The sequence below is a fragment of the Phocoena phocoena genome, chromosome 3 (genome assembly GCF_963924675.1).
Source record: "Phocoena phocoena chromosome 3, mPhoPho1.1, whole genome shotgun sequence".
Lineage (NCBI taxonomy): Eukaryota > Metazoa > Chordata > Mammalia > Artiodactyla > Phocoenidae > Phocoena > Phocoena phocoena.
The window spans coordinates 141457512-141475704 of record NC_089221.1 but is presented as its reverse complement, the minus strand read 5'-3'; the positions used below and the strand labels follow the sequence as shown (position 1 = coordinate 141475704).

Here is an 18193-nt window from a genome sequence, read left to right as displayed (position 1 = left end):
CCTGCTGATGCAGGGGATGCGGGTTCGTGCCCTGGTCTGGGAGGATCCCACATGCCGTGGAGCAGCTGGGCCCGTGAGCCATGGCCGCTGAGCCTGCACGTCCGGAGCCTGTGCTCCGCAACGGGAGAGGCTACAACAGCGAGAGGCCCGCGTACAGAAAAAAAAAAAAAAATTAGAGAAAGCCACTCTATGGGGCATGGGGGCAGGAACAGGCAGAGAGAGAGTGAACCAGAGATTTGGAGTATGCCAAGGTTACTAATGACTCTGGTTCCTGGTTCCAATGCTTCTCAGTCTAAACTACGCTTATATTTTAGGTACAGTGAAATATTTCTGTATTTACAAAACAAATTAGTTTTATTAACATTAACCAACTAGGCTGTGTCAAATCCATCCTTTGTCATAATTGCCAACATATTTTTATATAATTCTAGTGCTTTTACAATATTATATTTTGCCACTGAGAGATAATGTACAACAAAAAAGAAAAGAATATGTAGGCTCGAGGGTTGCTCATAGAACCAACGTCTGTGAAGCATGCCTTAAACAACTTTCTTAAACTTCACTTAAATGATAAAACTTTTGATAGGCTTCCTATTTCCAAGTCAGTTTTTAACTATGAGATCTTTAAAGCAATGTATATGGAGACATATAGCATATGACTAGAATTAATTAGGTAAGTTTCAGAATGAAACAGCTGCATGAGTCATAAAATATGTGTTAAATATTGGGAGAGTTCATAAATTTTACTTTCTAACAAACAAACCATTTTATGGAATTATGTATAACTCTGTACAATTAAGAAATCTGCAGTTGAGTTGGTCTTCCAAAAACCAGACCATAGTTGCTTTTTTGACCTACATTTTAAAAATACGACAGCAACTTTTTTCATGACTTTTAATTTTATTTTTCAAGAAGTAACTTGAATCAAAACATTTCCTGAAGTGTGAAATCACCTTTGCTTTTATTTGTTGTTGTTAACCAATTATACTCATATAACAAGGACTCCTCTGTCTATCCCAAGTCATGTTGGGTATTGGCCCAGTGGTTCACATGTTCGTGCTGTGAACTTATATTTTGTCCTTTTTTAAAATCAGATTACTCTATAATATAAACATAATTCTGTTTTGTTATTAGCCATGGGGAAAAAAATCAATAAATCCAGTGCAATCTGCACAGAATTAGAGTTTATCAACATGCAGACACTATCTAATTTCATGGCTGGAATTGCTCTAACATTATCTCATTTGGCAATGTCCTCATGGATGAATCTATTTCATAAATTAAGGCAATTTGAAGTCAGGCTTGAGTAAGACTACTTTGACCTCGTGATATTGGGCCTTAGATTTCTCTAATTTGAATGGGATGCATTTAAGAAAACAGTCATATTTTTCTAACTGTTTTAGTGTCTTTAATTTTATATTATGTAAATTACATATGGCTGCAGCTATTAGAGGAGACAATTTAAAAGCTGAATGGCCCACTTACTTGAATCCTTAGCACTTAAAACATTTCTGCAAATAATAATACTGCCTTGCACATCCAAAAAGAATTTTGCTTTCCAACTATTTTCACACCTATCATTTGTTTATACTTTGTATATTCTTGAAAGAGAGATGGGTCACAAGGGTACTACCTCTATCTCATTATAGAGAAGACTGATCTCCAGTGAGATTAAATGATATTTGAAGGTCCCACATCTAGAGCCCTACTTTCAGTTCTCCAAATGAAAACCTCACCAGCTCCACAGAATCAATGTAAATTTAATATGGCATCCTTAGCCTGGCAAGTAGCGTTTGGTAGAACTGTGGAGTTTTTCTCCAAATATTTCATGGACCCATCCACTCCTCTCCATCTCTATTGTCACCTTGATTGATGTTCTCCACACTTCAACAGGCGCAAAGTTGGTCTTCCTTCTTCCATTCACGAGTTTTAAAAAATGAGCCTTTTGTATGTAAATCACATGCCAAAATCCTCCTCAATAAAAGCTAAGTGACTTTCTCATGGTCACACAACTAGTCAAATGCCTAGCCTGGAAAAAACTCATCTCTTCTGACTATTAGATTCCTGAATGAAAAGATAAACTTCTGAAAGGTATATACTATGATGCATCACTGCAGAAACTAGCAAAGTATCTTAAGTATAATAGGTTCATCAGTAAATACTTTGATTAAATACCACCATAAGACCTTGATTAAATCAAGGTCAAGACTGATACTAGCATCTTATTAAATCATCAATGCCTTGCCCTAGTGATATTATGGTTATTATGAGATCAGCAAATATTAAAATATCTACAGGCTACATTTTGAGTTGCTTTCCCAGGTGCAGTTTTAAACTTGCAATCACGGGGCAGCTTCTTAATGCACTTTCTATTTATATAATTTCCTAGTATATTTAGGCAAACCTCTTTGAATAGAGACATTGTGAATATATAGAAGTGAAAGCAGACTTTTAGCTTTAACATTACTTCATTGATGTTCTAAGGCCGAAAAACCCCTTCAGCAATAAGGGTCCTCAGCTAGATAAGCCACTGTGTCACAGAAGGCCCCCAAACTGATCTTCCTCCATACCAGCCAGCTTCTGCCAGGCAATTCAAGAAGACAGTGCTTAGAAGGACTTGCAAGTTTGACAAAAAAAGTTGGAGAAATTGATTGGTATTTAGAGTTTAGTGGTCTCCTCTGGGTATTCCTGGATTTCTGTGACTGATTTTGATGAAGTGCTTTTATTTGTCTCCCTACCCAGAGACTGCAGATGAATTTGCAATAGAGCAGCATGCCTCCTGTTTAGCTTTGTCAGGCACCACTTAGACATGTTATAATTTATTTTCCAGGAAAAATATTTCTCATGAGGGCTTCTGGCTAACACAGTTATAAAAGCAGCTGGCTACCGTTCAGCCTGTTGTCTGCTGGCAGCTGGGCTTCCCTATACAGGCTGAAAAGAAACATAACTGGAGGGGAAAGTTGTGGAATATGGGGGCCGGGACCAAACACCCTACTTATGTAGGCCTGAGTCTCCTCTTCCTGACTGCTCTGGGTGTTTAACAACTTTGTAAGCATCCTATTGAGTCTGGCAGGGAGTGCTGTTATTTCTTTGTGTGTGTGTGTGTGTGTGTGTGTGTGTGTGTAGTGGAGTCGTATCTTAAACAGGCTTTGGCTTGTTTTTGTCATTATGCAGACTAGATACTGCCCTTGAAAATACATTAACTCACCCAGCTAAATTTTTTCTAACATAGAACTTTCCAGATAGAGCTTCAGATAATTACTTTTAGAGCAACATATTTTAAAAAGCTTCAACACTGAATTCACACACTTTGTGAGGAAATGTTCCTATTATTAGAGGTACGGAGGAACTGAGATGAACTGATATTAATGTTCCTTGATATACCCTCACTCTGAGGCACGTGCTGCCTCAGTGAAATAGTCAGCAAAATTCCTAAAGGATCTAACTTATTTTTTTTCTTTTTGACTAGTGCAGAGACCATGTATCATCAAGTCTCAGACATTGTCAATTATAATACAGTGTTTCTTATGTACCACTGAGAAGTTAAAACTTCTGCCACATAAATAATATCGTGTTTTTTATCACATTGAATTTGTCACTTTTAATTGAAAGAACTCTTTTAGATTAATCCGCACTTAGATTTTTATCATAGCACTCTTATACACAAAAAGGAAAATTTAATGTAAACAATCGTTTTAAGAAATTCTTAAAATGTCTTCACCCCGTATCCAATTATTCTGAATCATTCTTCAACTCTGAGCCATCAGTGGCTGAATTTTCTTACAGGGTGTCATCCTGTGCCACCAAATTCACTGGTAATGAAATATTTTCTTAAAAGTGCCCCCCACTCCCCACCAGTATTGCCTCCAGGAATTTTTTCCAAATCTGCTGACACCTATTATGTAAAATCTGATGCTTCTGTTTTCTTACTTGTACCTGAAGGTGTCAACAGAAAATTCTCAGATAACAACTAGGTCTTACATTATTTCTTCATTTTATCTTCAAATGGCTTATTCACTGAAACGTCAACAGTTGTCCAGTCATGCCTCCAGGAAAAACAAGCAAAGTCCATGAACGCACAGGCAATAAAAATTATATCCCGATTTTAAGATATCATTGATCATGATGGGGGTTAAGGGTAGGCTGCCCCAAAACATGCCAAAGTGGCATATTGATTATTTTGAATTAAAGTTACTTAGGGAACAGCCAGTGCAAGAAGGACACTCTGACCCTCCACTCAGTCACCCCGAAAGCAGGAAATAAATCTCCCAGGTACCATCCCTGTACTAGGAGGTAGAGAGACATCCTTATCACCAGATATAGGGAGTTCAGGGTCGAGAAGGCTGTGTAAATAAACTCTGCATATTTTGTTCACTAACTAGTACACAAGCCTAAGGTTCTTTGTCTTGTCAGTGCTCACAAATTTATTGTTTCTTTGTGTAACAGGTATATAAACAACCTGCTTTTGTTGCTTCTTGGGTCCTAAATCTGTGAGACCTCTGTACGTATTAAATTAAATTTTTTCCCTGTTAATCTATCTGGTATCAATTTAATTATTAGATCAGTCAAAAGAACCAAGAGGTTTAGGGGAAAAATTTCCCCTGCCAACAACTGTAGGGTATATCCATATTTTCAAGATGTTAAAATATGGAAAATATGTATCTTAGATTTTAAAATATATGTAGAGGATGAATAGGCTGTGTGTATATGGCAATTCCACTGTGAGAAACAATGTAGAGAAAGTTCAGAGGGAAGAAGCTTATAATAGTTTGGAGTTGATTATTGTCATCATCAGAATCACCCAGGGACCTAAAAATATGGGCAATCCAACCATCTAGGAAGTAAGGACAGGGCATCAACATTTTTAATAACCAGCCCTGGGATTCTGATGTAGTCAGATTAGGGGAACACTTCTGTGGAAAGCCCGGGGTTCACTGGCTGTGTCTTGATGGCCATCACACACTTTACACAGAATGATCAGATAGCCAGGTTTTCCTGGGATGGTCCTGGTCTATGCCTCTTGTCTTACCATAATTGTTATCAGCATACACTTTTACTCTTAACAGTGTCCAATTTGGGGGTATTTTATAAGGTCATCTAATTTTATGTTAATGGGCAAAAGATGTATGATCACAACTAGAAGAAACTGTTTATGTGACCTTGCTGTGAAATGTAAACACACTCTTTGTCTACCGGCAGTTGAAACCCCACCGGTGAATTCACTATCAGGCCACTGGCTAAGAGTCCATGTTCTGAGAATTTGTCATCAAGAAAGGAAACAAAACAAAAACACAAACAAACACCTCTTAAGATAAATATTCTTTGCTTTGAAGACCATAAGGCCCAAACAAATCAGGACCATCTCTAACACAGCTAACTCTAGAATTACATTTGGGGAGTGTGTGGGATTTTTGACTGTGCACCTTTCACTGTTCTCATATTTATTGATCAGAGGCTAAAATCACACTACCAGAAGTGACAGTCTCTTGTCAGATTGTGTCTGTCATTGCACTGAGGCCACTTTGGGGAATTTTCTAGATGATATGTTGAGTTATCGCCTTTGGTATGGCATTCATAGTGAAATCTTCCAGCAGAGCCTCTTCCCTGATCTCAGTTTAACATTAAAATGGCACAAGAGCAAACCTTCACCTCAAAGACAGCATCAGTTCATTCCATGGAAATGAAGGGACAATTTTTAGTAAGAGCACTATCTGTACAGAGAGGAAGTAAGTTCTTTCCAACTGAATCAAAAGAGCTAAAGAGATGTAAGTTTCAGAATATCTGTGGGTCAGTTCAGAAGAACTATTCAGGAGAATTACAGAATTTCTGTACTTGTGAATTACGTGATGAAACAGAGTCTGTGAACAAATTGTCATTTAACACTAGATATCATTTAAACTCTATTAGACAATTATTTTGGAAATACATGAAAACAATTTCTGCTTAGATGAGGGTGATAACTGTTTTAACCATACAAATCATTTGGTAACCCACATGTTGTGCATTAGACAATAATGAAATATTAAAAGCGCTTGCTCTGTGTCTGCCTCCTTTGGCTGACATAGGACTAGTGGTTGAAAGTTATGAGTAAATAGATTTTGGATCCGTATGATGATGGAATTTCTAGCATTTATAACTTGTCAGAGTTGTTAGAATAATTTTCTTGTTTGGAGGTGAGGTCCCCACCTTTGGAGGAATTTTATCTAGAACAAAATTCTTAAAAGTGTGACGTGTGTACATCAGCTGCTATGGTCTGAATATGGTGTGCCACCCAAAATTCATATGTTGAAATCCTAAGCCCCAAAGATTATGGTATTAGGAGGTGGAACATTGGGGAAGTACTTAGGTCATGAGAGCGGAATCATCATAAACGAGATTAGTGTTTTTATAGAAAAGACCTCACAGAGATCCCTAGACCTTCCACCATGTAAAGACACTGCATAATGGTGCTGGCTATGGACAAGAAAGGGGGCCTTCACCAGAGTGTGACCATGCTGGTGCCTCGATCTTGGACTTCCCAGCTTCCAGAACTTGTGAGAAACAGATATCTGTTGTATATAAGCCACCCAGCCCATGGTATTTTGTTATACAACCTGATCAGTCTAGGACACCACAAGATGTGCAAACATTTGCTTGTGAGTACAAAGAAAATATTAGAGAATATAATCCAAAAATCTTTTAAAGGTTTTAGTAATATCAAATATGTGGAATGACTCTGGTCTTTCATCAGGTCTGCAGGGCAGACCATAGGGTTTGATGTACTATGATGCTATCCTGAGGGAAGTGTAAAGTTCTACAGGAGACTGGTGGAAACACCCTCACTCTTTTGTTCATTTTCCTCATATTGAAACACAGATGTTTATGTGAGCCATGCTAAATTAATTTATGAACTATGTTCTAAAGTTCTGAACAAAGTAACTTCCCTAAACTGATGGTATAGTTTTAAAAGATTACTGCACATAAACCACAAATTTAAGACAATACTAATAATCTAAGCCCAAGTAGGCAACAAAAACATGGGTAAGCCAACACTCGGTCTACTGTTCATTAACAACACACTTTTCCTTAACCACAATACCAGGTTTAAAAAAATCATCAGGTCTAATAAGAAATTGGTGAAAAATTTGGAATTTTCTAGGGGTCATTGGAAATATAGATGAAATTTGCTTCATCAGTGGTTATGTTGTCTTGAGATATGAGTATTAATGTTAAAATAAAGCCATCACAATTAGCAAGATTTTTTTTTTTTTTTTGCGGTACGCGGGTCTCTCACTTTTGTGGTCTCTCACTGTTGTGGTCTCTCCCGTTGCAGAGCACAGGCTCCGGACACGCAGGCTCAGCGACCATGGCTCACGGGACCAGCCGCTCCGCGGCATGTGGGATCCTCCCAGACCGGGGCACGAACCCGTGTCCCCTGCATCGGCAGGCAGACTCTCAACCACTGCGCCACCAGGGAAGCCCAGCAAGATACTTTTAAAGTAAGCATTCAGAGTCTCCTCTGAAGTCTTTTCCTTATGAAAGACAAAAATTTTCCCTTTGAGGAAACATTCGTTTTTCTGACACAGTAAAAATGATTGAGATATTTTGTGGCAAATGATTTGGCAACAAATTAAAATGCATTATTTTGTTTGCAAATAGTGTTGTCACATGCATTGAAAATAATGCTGAAACTATGAAGAAATACGTATTAGGACAAACTAAATCATTTTTGTTATACAGCTGAATAAATAAAATACATTTTTCCAGCCTTTTTTTGGTTTACATATACATTTGCTAGATAGCATTTCACATATAAAAATAACAACTAAAGCAGCTAGAAAAGAAACAATGTATCCAAAAAGCATGTCCTCAACAGTAGTAAGTGAAGGGGAAAAAAGCTTTAAGTGGGGAAGAAAAATTTTAACTGCAAGGACAACCACTAATGGAGCAGTTTATCGGACTGGAATTGAGAGCAAGATAGACAGAAAAAGAGATCTATTGTGGAGTAAAGCTGAAAAGCTATCACTACATTTGGAAATCCATTCAATGAGTCTTAGCAGGGAAGCTATTGAAGCAAATAAGTTGAAATTAGAATAATAACAGGTGCTACAGACAGTTCAAGGAGGATAACAATAACAATAACAAAGACATACTTTGAATGACAGAGAAGCTATGAGAATCTTTTGTATTAAGTGAGGTTCATTGGCCAGCTCACTGTAAAAATAAATAAATGAATAAATAAGTAAATCAAATGCAGAGTGAAAAAATGTATTCACCTTTTTTTAAAAAAACAGCTATTAAAAGAGACAAGGGCTTCCCTGGTGGTGCAGTGGTTGAGAATCTGCCTGCCGGTGCAGGGGACACGGGTTTGAGCGCTGGTCTGGGAAGATCCCACATGCCGCAGAGCAACTGGACCAGTGAGCCACAAATACTGAGTCTGCACGTATGGAGCCTGTGCTCCGCAAAAAGAGAGGCCCATGCACCGCGATGAAGAGTGGCCCCCGCTCGCCGCAACTAGAGAAAGCCCTCGCACAGAAACGAAGACCCAACACAGCCAAAAATAAATACATAAATAAATAAATATATATTTTTTTTTAAAAAGAGAGAAAATCATTTAATATTTTTTATGATGGCTGGCTGTCAAAACTATGCAGCTTATAAAATAATTCTGAAAAATGACCACTTAATCTTTCCCTTTGAGTCACTTTCTGCTTTAACAGGGAGTGAGAAAATCACCATTATTAAAAAAACGTATACAGGGAAAAAGTATTTAGAAAACGAATGCTTGGAAGTGTTTTGATCATTTCGTGATTTTGTTACCAAATCAACTTTCATATGTGCACACTAAAAATGGAAACAGAATTTTCTAATCTATGCTCAAGAAAAAGTTTCAGCATATCTTGAACCCATGTGTTAAAATACACTGAATTATAAGCCTTTCCAATTTGTTTGAGAAAAACTGAGCTATATAACCAAACATAGAAATGTTACAGATAAAAATTCAATAAAAATCGTTCCATATTTCGTAGATGTGATTAAAAAGTATGCATCATGATTGAGTAATATAGTAAACACAACAAATCATGTACTTCTCCTTATACCTGTGTACTATTGAGAGTTACTATCTTTCAGTCACAAAAGTCATTAATATCACCTATAAAAATAAGCTGAACTTAAAATCCAGATATTTGGTCACTGTAACATGGAGACTATATTCAGATTTTCAAAATATTTTTAAAAAATCAATCATGTTATACTCAGTAAGAAGCTATTAATATTTTTACTGTGATAAAATAGATTTTACACTTAATAAAAATATGTTTAAATATTTTTTAAATATTTTTCGTCTTTTTTCTTATTCTTAAATATAATTTAGTTTATGTTTATTATTTTAGTTCAGTAGCCTATACAATTGACACATTAGGAAATATATCTGACTATTAAATGCAAATTTCCTTATTGTCTTAAAAGTTTTTAGGCTTAGACTCAAAAAAACAGAAAAAAATAGATTTCAGATCAGATATCTATGCAAGATATGCTAAGAAATAAAGAAACCAGACTAGCAGCCATTGGCTCATTACTTAGGTGAAGAATGTATGAGGGGAAGGTAGGAAATCCATCAAGCAGACTGTAGAGAATTCTTTTAAGGAGGGACATATTGGAAGACTAGGGCATCTTCTCTGCCTTCCTCCATGTCCTTCTCTAATCAAACAGAAGGACTTCAAGGAACCACACTCAGAGATTATGAGATTCCTCTAGAGTTTGAGGAATATAGGGGCTCAGGTCAGAAAAATTCTATAAGAGTGAGGCTGGCTAGAGAGACATGTGGTAGCAGAATGAAGATAGCATCCTCTTATAGGAATGAGTCACATTCCCACCATGGTAGACAAGATGTTTTGTCCCTCATGTCTTTGTTAGGGAGTCTTAAAATGGGCTTTACTCAAATGGGTTTCATGTAACTGTGAAGACTCTACTGGAAAGTAGGCAGTGAGGGGAGGTCTAAGCAGACAGAGGGAGCACTGCCTTTATCAGCAAACTATACTTACAGAACCCTAGAGGTGGTAAGCTCCAGGGAACCTGCAAAAGTACTCCAAAAGACTCCATAATGTAGAAGTATTCTTCATCCAGAGAACCCTGGTAAAACGTACAATTCTCTCATGCAACACTTTGTCTGTCCTAATTTCACTTTGCTCTTCTGCCCATCCCTGGAGGATCAAGAATCAGCATAGTAGAGGAAGATGTGAAGAAGAATAAGTTGGGGGAAGAGGAGAGAAATTAAGGGTGCCCCCAGTCCCTTTTCCCACTCTCACCGTTAGCTCAGCCAGCTCACTGCAGACTTTGAGTATAAGTTGGCCCAACCTGGTATAGAGGAAATTTAAGTTAACACTATGAAACTATGATCTGGACTTTTTTTTCCCACCAACCGATGCTATTGGTTTAAGATGAGATGCCTTTGAGGTAATAAAGCTGTCTGGAGATAGCCTCAGCGACCAGAGGGCAGACAGAAAAAGCAAGAAGAACTACAATCCTGCAGCCTGTGTAACAAAAACCACATTCACAGAAAGTTAGACAAGATGAAAAGGCAGAGGGCTATGTACCAGATGAAGGAACAAGATAAAACCCCCAAAAAACAACTAAATGAAATGGACATAGGCAATCTTCCAGAAAAAGAATTCAGAATAACAACAGTGAAGATGATCCAGGACCTCGGAAGAAGAATGGAGGCAAAGATTGAGAAGATGCAAGAAATATTTAACAAAGATCTAGAAGAATTAAAGAACAAACAGAGATAAACAATACAATAACTGAAATGAAAAATACACTAGAAGGAATCAATAGCAGAATAACTGAGGCAAAAGAATGGATAAGTGACCTGGAAGACAGAATGGTGGAATTCACTGCTGTGGAACAGAATAAAGAAAAAAGAATGAAAAGAAATGAAGACAGCCTAAGAGACCTCTGGGACAACATTAAACACAACAACATTCACATTATAGGGGTCCCAGAAGGAGAAGAGAGAGAGAAACGACCCGAGAAAATATTTGAAGAGATTATAGTCAAAAACTTCCTTAACATGGGAAAGGAAATAGCCACCCAAGTCCAGGAATTGCCGAGACTCATAAGGATAAACCCAAGGAGAAACATGCTGAGACACATACTAATCAAATTGGCAAGAATTAAAGACAAAGAAAAATTATTGAAAGCAGCAAGGGAAAAATGACAAATAACATACAAGGGAGCTCCCATAAGGTTAACATCTGATTTCTCAGCAGAAACTCTACAAGCCAGAAGGGAGTGGCATGATATACTTAAAGTGATGAAAGGGAAGAAACTACAACCAAGATTACTCTACCCAGCAAGGACCTCATTCAGATTCGATGGAGAAATCAAAAGCTTTACAGATGAGCAAAAGCTAAGAGAATTCAGCACCACCAAACCAGCTCTACAACAAATGCTAAAGGAAATTCTCTAAGTGGGAAACACAAGAGAAGAAAAGGACCAAGAGAAACAAACCCAAAACAATTAAGAAAATGGTCATAGGAACATACATATCAATAATTACCTTAAACTTGAATGGAATAAATGCTCCAACCAAAAGACACAGGCTTGCTGAATGGATACAAAAACAAGACCCATATATATGCTGTCTACAAGAGACCCACTTCAGACCTAGAGACACATACAGACTGAAAGTGAGGGGATGGAAACAGATATTCCATGCAACTGGAAATCAAAAGAAAGCTGGAGTAGCAATACTCATATCAGATAAAATAGACTTTAAAATAAAGAATGTTACAAGAGACAAGGAAGGACACTACATAATGATCAAGGGATCAATCCAAGAAGAAGATATAACGATTATAAATATACATGAACCCAACATAGGAGCACCTTAGTACATAAGGCAACTGCTAACAGTTCTAAAACAGTAACACAATAATAGGGGGGACTTTAACACCTCACTTACACCAATGGACAGATCATCCAAACAGAAAATTAATAAGGAAACACAAGCTTTAAATGACACAATAGACCAGATAGATTTAATTGATATTTATAGGACATTCCATCCAAAAACAGCAGATTACACTTTCTTCCTAAGTGCGCATGGAACATTCTCCAGGATATATCACGTCTTGGGTCACAAATCAAGCCTCAGTAAATTTAAGAGAATTGGAATCATATCAAGCACCTTTTCTGACCACAATGCTATGAGATTAGAAATCAATTACAGGGAAAAAAACGTAAAAAACACAGACACATGGAGGCTAAACAATACATTACTAAATAACCAAGAGATCACTGAAGAAATCAAAGAGGAAAGCAAAAAATACCTAGAGACAAATGACAATGAAAACACGATGATCCAAAACCTATGGGGTGCAGCAAAAGCAGTTCTAAGAGGGAAGTTTATAGCTACACAAGCCTACCTCAAGAAACAAGGAAAATCTCAAATAAACAATCTAACTTTACACCTAAAGGAACTAGAGAAAGAAGAACAAAGAAAGCCCAAAGTTAGCAGAAGGAAGGAAATCATAAAGACCAGAGCAGAAATAAATGAAATAGAAACAAAGAAAACAATAGCAAAGATCAATAAAACTAAAAGCTGCTTCTTTGAGAAGATAAACAAAATTGATAAACCATTAGCCAGACTCATCAAGAAAAAGAGGGAGAGGACTCAAATCAATAAAATTAGAAGTGAAAAAGGAGAAGTTACAACAGACACCGCAGAAATACAAAGCATCCTAAGAGACTACTACAAGCAACTCTATGCCAATAAAATGGACAACCTGGAAGAAATGGACAAATTCTTAGAAAGGTATAACCTTCCAAGACTGAACCAGGAAGAAACAGAAAATATGAACAGACCATTCACAAGTAATGAAATTGAAACTGTGATTAAAAATCTTCCAACAAACAAAAGCCCAGAACTAGATGGCTTCACCAGCGGTCTTGATGGCCTAGATGTTTGCCTCCTCTTGGAACTTTCCAGTATTTTTCTTATAGCGCATCTGCTTGTTGCCAAACCAGTTGGGGACTGAGAGGCAGTGATTCCGCACTTCTTGGCAAGCTCCTCCTTAGCCTCGTCACTAGGATATGGGTTACTCAGGTGGGAGTAGAAATACTAATTCAGGATCTCAGTGGCCTGTTTGCTGAAGTTACGGTTTTTTCGTCTGGCATCCAGGAACCGGAATGCAGGATCATGGCGGCCTTGCAGGGGCTCTGCTTGAGTTGCCTCTGGATGGCGCTGAACTTCGGTGGATGACGCTCACCATGTGCTCCGTCTCCTTGGGTGCTATGAACTGCGTGCGGCTTTGCTCCCTCAGCAGTTTCATGACGTGGGCTGTGAACTTGCTTCGTGCCTTCTCATACTTCTCCAGCTCCGAGTGGTACATGTGGCGTACCTGGGCAAGTTTGCTGCGATAGTCCAAGTGTTCGATGGGGTTGTTAGGGGACACACCTCCCCAGGAGGCTGCAGTGGTGGCAGCTGCTGACCCTGAGCCATCCCCTTTCTCGGGGTCGGCCACACCCTCTGCCAGAAGCATGGTGTCCAAGTGCATCAGCTGTAGGTCCACAGGCTCTTCCTCTTGGGAGCTTCGAATGCTGAGTGCAGTTTTCTCCTCGATTTCACGAGGGACGTTAATGAGAGCAGGTTTCATCTGGTGGCAGTTTAGGGCGTGTTTCTTGGCCTGGGCCTCGCTCGTCCAGGCTCTGGTCAGTGATGGTCCCTACCTGCTACAGAATGTCCCCGCGACCTCCCCACACCCCGCTACCCCCACCAGGGTCTCCACCGCCCAGAGGTTCGCCAGGGCCCCCAGGCTCCCCACCCACCAATCCAAGCCCCCACCCCCGACCCCACCTGGTTACTTCCCTCCCAAACTCGCTGGGTGTGCTGCTCCCTCCGTCCCAATCCCCGCCCATCTCCCCTGCTCCCGGCTCTCCCCGGGGTTCATCCTGGCCCTGAAGGGAGATCTGGGGTACCGCTGGGCACCCCACAGGAGACCCCAGCCCCCGGCTGCGGAGAAAATGGAGTCAGAGAGAGAAAGGACGCCCAAGCGCAGCTGTGTGTGGACTGGGCATTTTTAATGAGGACGTTTGTCGAAACCTTGGAAATTACTGGGAAAGCTTTGAGGACCAACCTGAAATTTCAGGTCAGAGAATATAGTGGGAAAGAAGAATAAAGCTGCTTTCTTTGTACCCTATCAAATCCACCTCATTTCTTATACTTGTTCTATTTTATTTTTAGCATTAATTTCTATATAAAATCCAAGAAGTCTCATTTTATTCATACAAAGTATATATCCTTTAAGATGGGTTTTATCATTCACTCCAAACCCATCACCAATAATAAACCCAAAACAGATGACAAGGAAGATGTTCTCTACCTCAATTTCAGATCTAACCACCACCTAGTCACCTACATAAAACATCTAGGAGACAGGGCTGCCTCTTTCCTCTCCTTCATTCTTTACATCTAGCCAGTCAACAAATGTGGTTAGGTATCTACAATCTGTACCTTTCATCTTATTCCTATTACAATTCAGTATCTCAAAATTTCTCCCATGAATCTCTGCAGTCAACCCTAAAACTTTCTTTTTTTTTTTTTATTTTTATTTTTTATTTTTTTTAAACATCTTTATTGGGGTATAATTGCTTTACAATGGTGTGTTAGTTTCTGCTTTATAACAAAGTAAATCAGCTATACATATACATATGTTCCCATATGTCTTCCCTCTTGCGTCTCCCTCCCTCCCACTCTCCCCATCCCACCCTTCCAGGCTGTCACAAAGCACCGAGCTAATATCCCTGTGCCTTGCGGCTGCTTCCCCCCCAGCTATCTACCTTACTACGTTTGTTAGTGTGCCTAAAACTTTCTTGATCAATTTCACTCTTTCCAGGGCCTTGCGAATCATCTCTCTAAATCATAAGTCAAAAATGTCTTTCCTCTTTGTAAAGAATATTGATGACTGGTAGAGGGGCCACACCATTCTTCTGTTTCCACAGGAAATTAGAACATTTTGTGAGTGAAAGGGGCACAGTTACTAATTGTTCTGGAACAATAGGCAGACTAGGATGTCCAAGACAAACTACCATGTTTGGGCACTACACCCATTAACTAGAAAATAAAAGCTAATACATATAATGTGACAAGTTAAGTTCCTTGGTTATTTAACTCTTGCCTACCTCTCCAGCAAGGTCTCTCACCACTCCCTTAATTTACATTCTTAAACCAGAATGGTCTACTCTGCTGTCCAGATGAATACTACTTACTTTTTAAGGTTAAGTTCAGATGCCATTCCCTCTAGGGAACTTCTTATTTCTTCAGTCTGGTTTAGCTGCCTCTACCAGGAACTTTCACATTCCCTGTGCATGTGGCTCTAACTTTAGTTTAAAGAGGGTTTATTGTTTTGCTTTTTAATATGCATTTTTTGAAGTTTATAAAATGATATTTAAAATTTTATTACCTATTATTTAAAATTTTTATTTATTACACAGAAAAGTTGGAAAAATTTCTTAACATCTAACCTCATTAGTTTATTTCTAAAATGGGTACAATGAGTATGTACATCTTAAAGTTGTGAGCTTGTAATATATGTAAATGGATTTGTATACCACTTTGAACTGTTGTTATTTAATAATACCTGTAATTATCTCAATCATTATTGAAAGCATTATTATTACTATAAAATAAAATTTACATAAATTTGCAAGATCAGACCTACTCAGTGTTGCAGGGGACTACATTTTTCGCTCTACCTCAATTTTATTGAGGAACACTGGGAAAAATTCATCAGAAAAACAAAAACTAAAGTTCAAAGGAAATCCTTATTTTCTTTTCAATGACTTTCATGTGGATAATATGTGGTTTGATCAGCATATATTTTACTTAAAAAATTCACCTCTTAAGTTCCATCTGTGAAACAGTGTGGAGATTTTAAAACATGTCCATGAATGCCTCCCATTAAAAGTGAGGTCTTTTTCTCCTCTCCTTGAATCTCTCGATTGCCCTGGGTCTGCTTTGATCAATATGGTACAGTGGCAGTGACCCTATGTAATTTCTGAGGCTAAGTGACAAATGTCCATGCACCTGCTGTTTTGTTTGTGAGAACACCTGTTCTTGTTGCAAGTAAGAAGTTTGACTACCTCAAGATGGCCATAGTGAGAGAAGCCCAGGGCATATGGAGAGGCTCCATGAAGGCTGCCAATAGGCCCAGCTGTGCGCAGCCTTTCAATCTTCCCAGTCCAAGCCTCAGAAATGTGAGTTTGAATACCTCCCCATAATTCTAGCCTTCAGTCATCTGAATCTCCCCAGCTGAAGTCTCAGGCATCATATGGCAAAGACAAACCATTCTCACTGCATCTTGTCCAAACCCCTGACGCACAGAATCCATGAGCATAATTAGTTGTTTTTTATGACACTAAATTTTGGAGTGATTTGCACATGGCAATAGACAACTGGAACAAATAGTTTTCAAATAAACATGATAACTGATTTCAAGGATTTTTCCTCTTACTGGGATATTTTCCATTTATTGTGTGCTTTTCCAGTTTAGTGTTGTAGTGTAGTGAGAACCAATCAGATATATGTTAGTAGAGTCTCTGTAATGCTAAATATAAAACTTAAATTCATAGGATTTGGGGGTTAAACAGATGTCACTATAGCAGCTTAAAATGAAAATTATCGGTTTCAATCATATAACTCATATTTAGTTAATGCATTATAGTTTACAATACCCCACCATGTTTCCCCCATTTAATCTTTTTATTCCTGTTAAGCTTGAATTATAATGTTCATTTCACAAGTGAAAACACTGAGGATCTCAGAAAATACATAATGGGCCTAGGGTGTATGGTAGAAGCCATACCCTATGTCAGGATTTAAACTCAGGGCTTCTGCTTCCAAATCTCACTTTTCTTTTACTTCTCACTTTTTTTAATTGGTGAAACTATGCAAAATGACTGAAAGTTTCCTGCTTCCTAAGTGATCTCTTTATTTCTAATTTTGCATGTTAAGAAATTACAATTCCACAGATCAGCCAGAAAGATCTTTCTAAAGGTACTTTTTTGTATCCTCCCCTGCTTAAAATCTTCTCTAGTCCTCCTATTACACGTGATATAAAAGGCCCTTCACAATCTCTCTCCCACTTCCCTTTTAATCCCAACATTAACATTACTAGCGTGTAGTTCATCTTTCATTTGATGCTTTTGGTGAAAGAGAAACCCCTCATTCACTTAGAAATTTCATTGATTCATTCATCTGTCCCTTCACTCCACACATATTTGGTGCATGCCTTCTGTTTATGCCAGGCCCTGGGGATACCAAACATTTGTCATGCTTCTTGCCCTCAGAGTCTTTCAGTCTTTAGTACAAGAAAAGCAAACACAAGTTTACTACAACCTGTAAGCCTTCATATTTGTGATGCAAAGAAAGACGAGGCAATTGAAATATTAAAGAGGACACCCAACACAGCCTGGGTTGACGAGGAAGGGGCGATACCGAGAAGGTTTCCTAATAGAGATGATTCAGGCAGAATGGAGCAATACACCACGTTCTAAGACAGGGAGATGGGGAGAAAGAAACTTGTACGTGGTATTAGAGCTCCATGATTGAGTTAGGGGAAAGAAAGTTTCAAGGTAGGAGTCTGATGACCCATGAGACTGAGACAGAAAGAATGCTAGAGAAGTAGATAGAAGCCAAATCAGTGAGGGGTTTCACACTTAGCTACCACTTGTGTGAAACAAACAAATTAACATCATTATGATGAAGTATTGTGTCATACTGAGGGTAAACTTTCACACTGATTACGTCTTCTTTCTGGGCCTTAACGTGTTCCTCTGGAAAGTCTGAGAGCTGGACTGCAGTGGTTTTACATTTTTTATCTCAGAGAATTACTTCTGCACATGGGAATACAACAAATAAAAATAGAGCTGGTATGGCTGAACCTGGCATGAGAAATCCAGACCATCTTCCTCCATCATACCCACTGGAATAGCCCTAAAGAATATCTTCATTTTCCCTGGTTTAGTAATCCGAAAAGTACGCTTTTCAATCTGTTGAACTAGATGATCTCTAGTCTCTAATTTACTTTGAATGTTACTGTACTAAGGTTCTGTTTTTCTCAGTCATTTTTCTTTCTACTAAAAATGTGATGGTGTTTCACAATTCCGTATGTAAACTTTATAAGTTCCTAACTGACTGGGAAAACAAAGT

General features: G+C 38.4%; 1 pseudogene; it reads right to left on the bottom strand.

Moving 5' to 3' along the window:
* Positions 1-12911: 12911 nt before the first annotated feature.
* LOC136120307 (pre-B-cell leukemia transcription factor 2 pseudogene) lies at positions 12912-13640 on the bottom strand (annotated as a pseudogene).
* Between the last annotated feature and the right edge of the window lie 4553 nt (positions 13641-18193).